Genomic DNA, 12359 nt, shown 5'->3' with positions numbered 1-12359 from the left:
TTTAGGATGTTAAATTATTTTAATATCAATTATCTGTGTTTCACATAAAGGTAAAATGATATTTGAAGGTTATTTGGCCCATATATCTATAAAATCCTTGTGGAAACAACAACAACAAAAAATTCTGTAGACATTTCAGGGTGTAAAGTATCTTCTGCTTTTACAAACTATAGGTTTCCACATCTGGAAATTTTCTTATAAAACCATTTAGAATCACAGTATTATTAAAGATATCCTTGTGATTTATTATTGCTTTTACTTTACTTCTCTCATTTAAAAATCATCATTAGTTCTATTTTTAAAAAACTCCGGTGGTAATGCAATCATTCAAAAAGTGAGTTGAAGATTCAGATTTATCTGGAGACCTCATATCAAGTTATCTCAGGATACTGACCTTTATGCTTTTGGTTACAATCATAAAAATGTTCCTGTCATTGATATTCATATATTTTCTGTGTGTCTCTTAAAACTCCAGGAAGCTTAATTCCAAACTACTTCTAAAGTAGTTTTTTCTTCCCTCCCCACAGTGCCCCTCATTTATATTATTTGGCTATAGGTTTTACAAAATATATTCCGATGCTTGTGCATGTAACACAATGTGACTTACTGATCGCCAACCCCAGAGCTTTCCGTCAGTCTTGATTCTGCTCAATTTCACAGTGGGCTCGCGTACACTCTATCACAGCGTCCTTATCATGGGACTTCAGGGGGTAGTGCTGATTTCTCACCTTGCATCTTATCTTTCCAATCATCCGTTTTCGCCTGTGTAGCAAAGCCACTTCCTGAGATTCCTAATATGCCACTTAGAGTACATAATTGATGGCAAGGGGCGGTTGAAGCACCATGGGGTCTCCCCACACTGCTGTGTCTTCTGAACTCTCAGTCTATACAGGGTTTATTAGGGACAGATACCCAGGGAGTGCTATCGGCAGAAAGAATGTGCCATTCCATCATCATGTGTTTCTTCCGAAATATCCCAGGCACAGGATTTGGAAGCTGTGTGCTCGGAATAGACGGTAATCTCTATTGCAGGATCTTTTCTATATTTTTTTTTTAAAAAAGATGAGACTTTCGTTCAAAAGCCAAAGCTTTTAGAATAAATGCAGGCCAGATATTAACAAATTTAATATAATTAGTACATTGATCTCAGATATGACAAGGCACTGCATACCATAATCTTAGGATGAGTGTAAAAAGAGTGCCCACAAAGACTCCAAACATGGAGCCAGAAAAAAAAATTATAAGTAAAATGAGGTATATTTCCTTCTTTAATAAAATATATACTACGTATATAATACATGTATATATATAATATATGTGTACTATATATATGTGTGTATATATATAATATATATATACATATTATATATATTATATATATACTGCCCTATTTGCAAGTTGGCTTTTCAATTGAAATATACTATGTAAGCCAACATCAGTTGTTTAGCTTATTCATCCAATTTCTTGAGGCTTGCCTAGACAATTTATACGTATTAAGTGAGTCAAATGTTGCAAGAAATCTAATTTTTTACCAATCAATTAAATCATCAAAGGCCCTCCGATATGTGGATTTATCAGGGTTGCGAAGTTAGAGAATGAAACAGGGTGATACAAAACTTCCTCTCTTCTGTCTGCCAACTCACCAGTTCAATCAGCATCCTAAGGCGCTGAGTTTATTGACTTCTCGAGTACAGTTCATTTTTTAAAATTAAATTGGAAGAAGTTCATATGTGACAATTATTTTGGAACCACCACATTTATGAAGCAGAAAGGACCCGTGTACAGGCATCAGAAAAATCGGGTTTGAGAAACAGTTCTTCCATGTACCAGCTGTGTGACCTGGTCCTAAACACGTAACCCTGGTCTCAGCGTTCAAGTATGAACAATCCATATAATAGCAATGGACGTACAGGACGGATCTTTGGAAATATTATGCGTGGTCGACTGTGAAATTATTTGGAGTAACAGAACAGAAGAGCAAGTCTCAGGAAGCTTTCCAGTATACAACAGCCAGACCTGGATCAAACATAATTCTCACACCATAACAAAGGTCGAGGAGGTCTCTAAGGTCTCCCAAAGAAATGAGCACATGGCTGGAGTCAGGCCTCTGTGGTCAAGGTAAGGCTTTAGTGGCTGGACCCAGAGGCCAGAGCAAACAGGGGGCGGGGTGGGGCTGCCTAAGTACCTGGGCTGAAGGAACAGGCCAGGAAGACCTACCAGGAGGCTGTGGGGCCACAGAGGGCGAGCATTCCGGAACTGCAGGACCTAAACACACTGAGTTTTCTCTGGGACTGGAGCCCTGCTGCAAGGTTTTTAAAGTCTGGGACACTGGTGTGGAGAATGTGCGCCTACAAATCCCATGTGAGGCCTGCAGTGGCTCTTAGGTGGGACCCCATTCTGGCTCTTCGAAATAACTGAAGCCAACCCTTTCTGAAGCAGCACTCTCAACTTTCTAAAAGAATAATACGTGCTCATGACGAGACGTGTGCTTAATGTTTACTAGGGAGAAAATCAGATGATTTGTTGATATTAAAAACTATACTACATACATCAATATGTGTAATAGAGAATATGCACCATCATTAGCAAAGCTTGGTGAACAAATTCAAATTAGTTCCACCAAGTGCTGATTCCATACCAACTAACATGGTGACATACTTTTGATTATAATTCTAGCTCCTTACTCTCTGTGTTTTTGCACATTTCCAAGCGAGCTTCAGAAAAACACTTGGGATATTTTTTTTTTCTTTTTGAGCGACTAATGTAACAACACAATCATGTCTCTTTGCCTGGATCCTTTTAACCCTCCACAGTCCTTACAGAGTGTTATATAAAGTCCTTAAACACACTCACGGTGATGTTTCTGATCTGCACTTTCCCTTCCCAGCACAGCACCTCACATCCAGTCAGCAAGACTACTCATTCCCTTTCCATCCTCTCCGTTGTACATAAGCTCTAAGGTGGAATATAGTATATCATACGTATAATGCAGAGACTGCTAGTAACTACCTCCCTTCCCTGTGTTGTGTGATAGGAGAGAGCCTGAAAATGGTACCAAAAAGGTGGACCCTAGTATTTTTCTATAGTTTTCAAAGGTACCTAGAGGTAAGTAGAATGTCTTTAAAAAATTTGAATATTCATGTTCTTAATCTACTATACGTTTATCTACCAGAATGGATACATAGAACACTTAGAGAAATACAGTAGTGTGAAAGAGTTCGACCAATTTTAAATCGACAGCAGAAGAACCAACAGAGACAAGCCTTGTGTGGCAGAAAGTGGAAAGCGCTGTGTTCAGAGGAGCCTTAGGGGAAAGAATTGGCAGGTGAGTCCTGGCTGCAGGAAGCGCTGCATAAATTAGTGGGTGAGGGGAAGCAGTGTGCGCTCACCTGGTCTGAGAGGTCAGAAGATTGAAAAGCGGAAAATTGCAAAGACAACATTTATCTTTGAGAGCGTAGGGAATTCCACAAAGGTTGAAAATCTTTCAGATTTGAATTTCACAATTGCTTCCCATTCCAGTTTTCAAATTGCAAGTCCCAATTCAATTCATTCTCAACTGCTAAGTGCTTGTTTTCAAACAGAACTGATTATGGAGTGTGTAGATTCCTAAATCCTTTCGTCTCCTTCTTTCCCCATTTAATTTTCAGGGATGGCTCCCTTATCACACTGCAATAAGACATACATTTTAGTTTATATTATAACTGTAAACAAGAAGCTTCCTATCACTGCAGGAATAAATTTAAGTTCATACATTGGTGTTTGGACTCCTCGAACAAACGAGACAGAGACAGAGACAGAGACAGAGAGAGAGAGAGAGAGAGAGAGGGAGGGAGGGAGGAGAGAGGAGGGGAGGGGAGGGGAGGGGAGGGGAGGAGAGGGAAGGGAAAATGGATTCTGGGTCTAAATACCACCTATCCATATTTATATAAATAAAAAAACATGAACAGATTTTGTTATAAAATACAGTGTTTGTAGCTCAATTTCAACTAACATATTTTAAGTGACATCTTTCAGATCCATAATATAATTATTATGTCATCCCTGGCTATTAACACTGGACAGCAGCCACTGTTTTCAGCTCACTGGTAGTAGCGATGACGGGCTGCTTGTGCAAAGTCTCTGACCATGGAATCGCTTCGTTTGTGAGACGTGACGAGGGGGAGAGTTGTCAGAATTCAGATTCCATCCCATTCGCCCCTTTTGGACACTGCCTCTGTTTGCACTGTGAGAGCACAGAGTTACTGGCTTCCAGACTTCGGCATCCAGCCTTCCGAGGGGGAACAAACTAGTGCCACTTTTTCAAGGAACATCCCCAGCGTGCTAAATGTCGTGAGTGTGTGAATGTGTGAGCTGATGAGCTTTCGGGAAATTCGCCCTCTCCAAGCACAAGAGAAAATGCTTTTGAGCATTTTCTCCTCATCTGCTTTTCAGTCACTGAAATAAAGAACTGTGGGGATCCCTGGTATTGTTTAATGTATACACATATACATATACGTACAGAAACACTCACAAAAACAAGCAGGTTTCTCTGCTCTCTGAAATACGGTGAAAGATTGAACAAGATGAACAGGGACAGGCACCTGATTCAGACTGGAAGTTTCCAACATGAATTCTAAAAGTACACACTACTCTGTCGAAGTTTAGTAGCTTTTCTGACTTCCCATTCTTCTCTGATAATATGCATGACTGTCTGACTAAGGACCATTCAAAAATAACTGACTGGGCAATTTTGTTCACTTATCGTTTGAAATCTGCGGAAATAATGAAGGTTTAACACAGTGTTAAAGAAAAAAATAGCACAAATTGTGAGCTATATGATAAGCTGGCTCACATGCTGTTTCTAAGTGGTTAGTTTTTCATTCCTTGGGGAAAAAATAAGGGAAAATAACCCAATTTTATTTCCTTTACTCATATATCTTAAGGTTATTTTGATACTTAAGAAATTGGAGAGTGAATAAGTGGATCATTGCGAATGTCATAGCAATACTCCTGTGCCTGGTAGGGGCTTACATTTTAAAGTAATACGTATTTGATAACAGTACACTACTAGGGAGATCATAGGAAATTTGAAGTTACAAGTGAGCTTCGATGAATATAAGGAGATCTTTATTAGAGTGAAATGCAACCATCAGAGTATATTGTAAACAGCAGAGAGATGGGCAAGGATGACAGCTGTGAACCCTGTGACAGAGACCAGACAAAGTGCACAGAAGAAAGAACTTAGGGAAATGAGCCAAGCACTTCTGCAGTGACCAGCCTGAGTCACATACGAGGCCGAACCTTCGTGTCCAAGTAGCACTGACACAGAGAAAGATACGAAATTTAAGCAGCTATTGTCACACGACCATGACAGGGTTTGGTGAAGACCACAGCTACTCTACTCTTTGATATTGTAGGTAAAGGACAAATGGAAGGTTGTACCTAGTTGTAAATCTGTCTTCAATAATTATAAAGAACCTTAATAGCAGTCCTGGGGCTGTTGCCCTAATTCAGATTTCTAAGTGTCATGCCCCTTTGATATTATTACATTACAACGTCTGCCCCCACCCCACCCATCAGGCAATTTTTGAATCTGAGTTTTTCTGTCTCTAGGATTATCTACGACCGAAGGTAAATCCAACTGTACATGAACTGAGAGGGTCTTCTGACCAAGGTTGAAATTCCAGGGCACATTTCTTTCTTTTTAAGTTCGGAAATAGGATTTGCTTTGCTATAACTAGTTCTAACCGATTTTCTCCCCAAATTCCTTAACAATTTTATGCATGTTTCCTTCCTACATGATTTTTGGTGGTATTGTGAAATGATCACTTCACAATTAAAACCTGGGGTGCCTTAAAAAAAATGTAACTCTATTTCTCTATAATTGAATTTTCATTAGGTTTTGTATACCTGATTTCTGTCTGATGCACAATGACCTGAAAACTTGGTCACTTCTAGAGAAGTTTTGCTATTGGTAGTTATTTTTCAGTCATATCAGATTACAACTCCAATTCCATTCTGTAATATTTCCATTTTCTACTTTCAGCCCTGCTGAATTTCATGTTAAGTATCTAAGGGCTTATGGTAATACCAGCCATGTTAGTGGGGAGTGGAACATAAAAGACACATTATTGAGTTTTCTGGAGGCTACACTAACAGCATTTGAGATGTCACCAGTTTCATCTATGTCTCGGTCGTTTTCCTGTCTTCCCTGCCATATTGTAGGATGCACTATTGTTTCCTTCAAAGCCAGCTGCATCTCACATGATAGCTTTTATCGTGTGGACACCTGTCCCAGCTATCGCCACAGGTCCACCAGCTTCCTCTCTGCTCACTTTCTGGCTCCATCTGTTAGAACTGTGGAGTGGGAGGTTCCCTTGCATTCTTTTTGGAACAGGGTGGTTGGTGGACACTCATTAACAAAAGCAGCTCCTTATCCATTAATGAAATAAAGAAGCCAATAGATAGAGTTGCCTCTCACGCTGAGAGGGACCCTACAGATAAATTAAAATCGAAGCTTGTAAAAGCCTGAAAGTTACAAAAAGAAAACATTAAAGACAGCCGATCACAAATAGCCAACTAGGCTTTAAGCTGCAGCCAACCAATATTTTATTTTCTTTCTTTCCACACCTTCTCTCTCTAAGTCTGCCCTCTGGTCCTGTGGGTCAGAGTGCTCCTACCCACCCCGGGTTTAGAGCTGCTTGATTCCAATGGACTTTTAATCCAAAATACTCTTAAAAAGGTTTACTGTGTCTCAGTTTATCTGTCAATACCCTAAACCCCCTGTAGAGGACTTATTCCAAATATGCCACGATTCTTTATTGCTTTCTGTTTGTCAATGTAGCTACTCCTTCCCATCAAGGAGTTATTTCCCTACCCTTGAATCAGGTTTGGCTTTGGGACTTATTATGGTAAATAGGAGGTGGCAGAAGTGAAGATGTGTTGGTTCTAGCCTAGGTTTCTAGACGTTTCCTGTGCTTACTGTTTTTTCTCTCAGGTCCTGACAACCATCACATGAACAAGCTGGGGTGAATCTGCAGGAGGATAAGATGTCACTCGGCCCATTCATCTAAGCCAAGGGCACCCTCGACCAAGCAGACTGCTGCTGATTTCAAAACACGAGAGGGCGCCCCGTTGGAATTTCTGGAGCCATCCACCCACACTGTGCTGCACATGGATGGAAAGGGGAGCCTGGCCAAGATCGGAAGAAACACCCAGCCAACCTACAGTTTTGTGAGCAAGGAGAAATGCTTATGGTCTTTAGTCACTGAGCTTTGGGGTGGTGGGTTGTGCAGGAATAATTATCTGATAAAGACCCTTACAGCTCTCAGCTCTGTGGCCGTAATATCACCGTGGAACCAGGGACAGCAGCCAAGGTGCTGACTGTCAGACTTGGGACAGGTGAGTACAAAAGCCAAACCTGTCTATGGGGTTTTACTGTCACCTCTATCCTTTCCAAACTTCTATTGATGATGACTTGTGGAGGATCAAATGTCAGAAGTACTTATGAGAGTGTAGGAATTATAACTTCGTTGCCAGCACTGACAATATAGACCTAGTTGAATCTAAAAAAACAAAATAAACAAAACAGAAACAAACTCATAGATGTAGAGAACAAACTTATGGTTGCCACATGGGAAGGGGTTGGAGGATGGGTGAAAAAGGTGAAGGGATTCAGAAGTACAAATCGGTAGTTACAAAATAGTCACAGGGACATAAAGTAAAGCACAGGAAATATAGTTAATAATATGGTAATAACTGTGTCTGGTGCCAGGTGGGGACTAGACTAACTGGGGGAACCTCTTCATAATCATATAAATGTCTAACCACTATGCTAAAGGTTTGAAACGAATATAAAATAATATTGAATGTCAACTGTAATTGAAAAAAATGTGATAAAAAGGAGATTATTCAGAAAAAAATGAAATTATTTCACACATGTGCTAAAGAAAACAGTAGATTGAACCCTACACTGGCTTCACCAAAAAAAAAAAAAAAAAAAAAAAAAAAAAAAAAAAAAAAAAAAAACCAACCCAGAAATCAAACAAACAAAAATAACTAGTTTGCCTAGAAGGTCAATCAGGAAGAAACAGAACCAGTTGCCTTGATTCCTAAATCTGAGCTTTTATCAACATAATTACAGAGGAAAGTTCTTACTCTTCTAGCCTCCTCTCCTCTCCTCCTCACACACTTGTCGGAATATTTTATTTGTAAAGGTCCTCCTTCATCAACTGATAATCTGAGTCGAGAACCTTCCTTTGTCTCACCTTTAATCTTCTGGACAAAAAAAATGACTTTACTTTCCTTGATTTTGTACAACACAACCAAAAAAAAAATTGGCTGGCATTATTTTAGATCAATCATATGTTCTTATGATAATCACACATATATCAGCTTTCTGTTACACATGCTGGAATCCTTATACCACGGTGACCCAGACTGGAGGTCCAGTAACCACCAACCAGTCAAGCAACCAACCAATAAAAAAAATGTGTGTGTGTGTGTGTGTGTGTGTGTGTGTGTGTGTGTGTGTGTATGACTAATTTTAAGGTATTGACTCAGGCAATCACGAAGACTGCTAAGACCCAGGGTCTGCCACCTGCAAGCTGGATACCCAGGAATGCCAGATGGTGTGGATTCCAGTTGGAGTCTGAAGGCCCAAGGCCAGAAGTGCTGATGGCAGGAGAAGGCTGATTTTCCAGTCAGGTAGAGAGAATGCAACGCTCCTCTACATTTCGGTTCTACTCAGGCTCTCAGTGGAGTAGACTATGCCAACCCACACTGGGGAGGGCCATCTGCTTTACTCAGGTCACCAATTCGATTACAAATTTCTTCCCTAAACACACTCACATGCACACCCAGAAATAATGTTTAACAAGGTATCCCAGCATCTCTTTGCCCAGTCAACACACAAAATTAACCATGACATTCAGTCATGCACATCTATGAACACACTATCTGAACTCTCTCCTGGTCACCGACATGCTTTTGAAAAGCTGTCTGTACGTATTGTCACGGAGCTATTCCTCACCTATCATTCATTCTTCAGTCTTCAGTTTTTTCCTTCCTATGCCATAAGCAGCCTGTTTTTCCCTTCCTTCCTTGCTTCAAAACTGAAGGCATACTGCCAAACTCACTAATTATGTTTTGTTTAAAAATCTGTTTAAGATTATGTGAATAACCACTACCCACTTCCTCAAATCGCTTTCCATTCTTGCCTCCGCGTGGCCCCTAATTTGACACCATCTTCGTGGTCCTTATTTCTCATTCTCCTTTGCTGTTTTTGCTACTACTCATTATCCTTAAATGTTGATATTTTCCAGACCATATCCTTTATCCTGAGCATATTCTACTACTAAAGTGAACTGTTAGGGTTTTTTTTCATAGCCTAGCACCACTCCTGAAACAGTATTCCAACACAAGCTTCCCAAGGTTATCTAATGTTGCAATCTAATTAAAAAAAATAAAATATAACTGTAGAGCTTATTCAAATCTATAAAAAGCCTATTACAACAATCCCCTAAATAATATGACCTATTTTGTTTATAAGTCATTGTAGTATATATCTACATGCAATGTAATGTACTGATATCCCGATATTTTCTGATTTTATATGCCAGTCACTTTTGCTTTCCATTATAAAAGATTAACAATCGATATCCACACAACTTTCAATTAGTATAAAAAATAGATGCGACTTCTTGCATTCCACTCTATATGTCATTGTAGACCCAGATTCTATTAACAGATACTCTATCTGTAAATAATAGGCTGCACAATCAGGTGCCAAACAAGAAGATAAAGATTACAGTCATGTGTTGCTTAGTAACAGTACATGTTCTGAAGACTGTGTTGTTAGGTGATTTTGTCATGTGATCATCACACGGAGATGCACTTCCACACACCTAGATGGCCCAGCCCTCTGCACACCTGGGCCGAATGGTGCAGCCCAGTCACCTGGGCAGCAAACCTGTTCAGCATGTGACTGTACTGAATACTGTAGGCAGTTGTAACATACTGGCATTTGTGTACATAAACACATCTAAGCATAGAAAGGATACAGTACGAATACTGTGTAAAAGATAAGAAATGCGACACCTGTATAGGGCTCTCACCATGAACGGAGCCTGTAGGACTGGTGAGTCGGTGAGGGAATGGTGAGTGGACGTGAAGGCCTGGGACATCACTGTCCATCACTGGCCACTTCGTAAGCATTGCACACTTAGGCTGCACTCACTTTACACAAAATAGTTTGTTTTTTTATCTTTGTTACTAAATTACCTTAGATCATACTGTAACTTTTTTACTTTGTAAACTATAATTTTTTAAACATTTCAACTCTTGTAACAACATTTACAGCTATAGAAAAGAAACTCTTTATATCTTTATAAGCTTTCCTCTATTTTATTATTTTTTTTTTCTTTTTGAACGTTTTTATTAAACACTAAGACCCAGACACACACATTAGCCTCGGCCGACACTGAGTCAGGACCACCAGCCCCACTGTCTCCACCTCCACCTCTTTGGGGCAACAACAGGCTGGGAGCTGTCATCTCCTGTGACAACACTGCCTTCTTCTAGAAGACCCCCTGAAGGACCTGCCTGGGGCTCTTCCTGAGGACGTGGCACTGTTTTTCAGAAATACATCCACGGTGGTTTGCTTGCTTTGTTTCTTTTGTCATCCTAGATTTGTTTTTAAGCAGATAACACTACACTGTTAGGAGGGCTAGGGTGTTGCCGGGGTAGGGATTTTTTAGCTCCATTATAATTTTAGGGGAACACTGTCCTCCACGTGGTCTGTTGCTGTCCAAAACATCGTTATGTGGTACACTGCTGTATATTTATTTATGATGCACTGTCCAAGCAAGGCATATCGTGTCCCACAAGTTTTGATAGTAGCTCGGTAAACTTCATTAAGCAAATTTGATAGTGCAACAGTACATGAGAGAAGAAATGGTTTTGCTGACGAGCAAACATTCCTCTAACAGGTGTACATGGTACCACATACTCACTTCCACGTAATGTTAAACTACATGGATGAAAACGAGGTCAGGAGTTGATAGAAAGATGGCAGACTGAAGGAATCATCAGTATATATGTCTCTTCTTCAATAATATTTTCAATTGCAAAACTTGGGAACTCAAACAGAAAAAAATAGAATAAATTATATAGTCATTTAAAAGGAATGTGGGTGCTCTGCAAAGGGAAGCTGCAGTAAGGGGGATTGCAAAAATGCTGTAGCTATTAACTAACATGTTATAGTAAACATTGTTGTTTTATGAAAAATTCCAAACTATCTTCAACCTGAATTGATTTTTGATATTCATACAAGTTTACTTTCAGCTGACATAAATGTATTATAAATTTGATCTCATGTTGTTGTACAGCATGAGAGACCATTGCATATCTGTGTCATTATTTTTACAGTTTTTGTAATATTCTTTCCAAATTTTGTGCAGTCTCTTGTCATTAAAGTAGACTCTAACATATTATCTAAAGCCACCACCTAAGAAACAATGCCTGGATTAGAATTCAGATATATACCGGGGGTGCCAAAGGAATGTATACAAGTAGACACTTTGGTCAACGTTGCTCAAGCAGTAGTTCGCCGTAATCAGACGTGTCTGGACGCTGATTGTAACCACTTTGAGCACCTCTTGTCATCACAGAAGTCAAACGTGACTTGCATGCATCTTTTGAGATCAGTATACATTGAGTATTACAATTTTAATAGTTTTCCTTTCTTAAAATGTGTATACATTTTTTTTGTCACCCTCTGTATATTTCAATGAGTATAGGAATGAATGAGGAAGGTGTTTGGGGGAAACTGTCATCACTGGGAATGGAGACAGGGTTTTCGTCCTAAATTAAACTTTGAAGATCATACCTAAAATACCTCTACAGTAAGGTAATGATTAAATTATTTTATCACATGATAGCTTTATGACTCACAGATTCTCTTGCAAGTCCTTTGAAATGTGCTGATTATGCTTCCACAGGCATTCCACTAAAGCAATGTTTATTAGACAAAATGAAGTAATCACTGGAGAAATTATTTAAGGTACTTGAGATCTGATTGAACTATATTCTAGGGAGATGTTATTAAGTTGGGTGACATATCGTAAAAGGACTTCTTGTTATGTAGTGAGATAATTTCAAAGGAAACTATGTTAGCCTCAGTGTGCTACAGATTAAAGCCATTTTGGATGGCTTGACGATTGGCAATGTTGATTGCCAGCCAAGTAATAGATTAACTCCTTTGGAACCCAGATGAGTCAGTAGTGAAGCAAAAAGCATACTAATACTTGGCTCTTTTAATCTTCAAAACATTTTGTAAACATTACCTAATTAATCCTTATAGCAATCCCATAGGAGACAGA

General features: G+C 39.4%; 1 protein-coding gene across 1 annotated transcript in view; it reads right to left on the bottom strand.

Annotated features, from left to right (window-relative positions):
• Nucleotides 1-12359, bottom strand: part of BRINP3 (BMP/retinoic acid inducible neural specific 3) — a 347922-nt gene that overhangs the window by 275668 nt on the left and 59895 nt on the right. The window lies entirely within an intron of this gene.

The sequence above is a fragment of the Rhinolophus hipposideros genome, assembly GCF_964194185.1.
Source record: "Rhinolophus hipposideros genome assembly, chromosome: 26".
Classification (NCBI taxonomy): domain Eukaryota; kingdom Metazoa; phylum Chordata; class Mammalia; order Chiroptera; family Rhinolophidae; genus Rhinolophus; species Rhinolophus hipposideros.
Note: the sequence above shows the minus strand (reverse complement) of the source record. Positions and strands in the feature narration are given on the sequence as shown.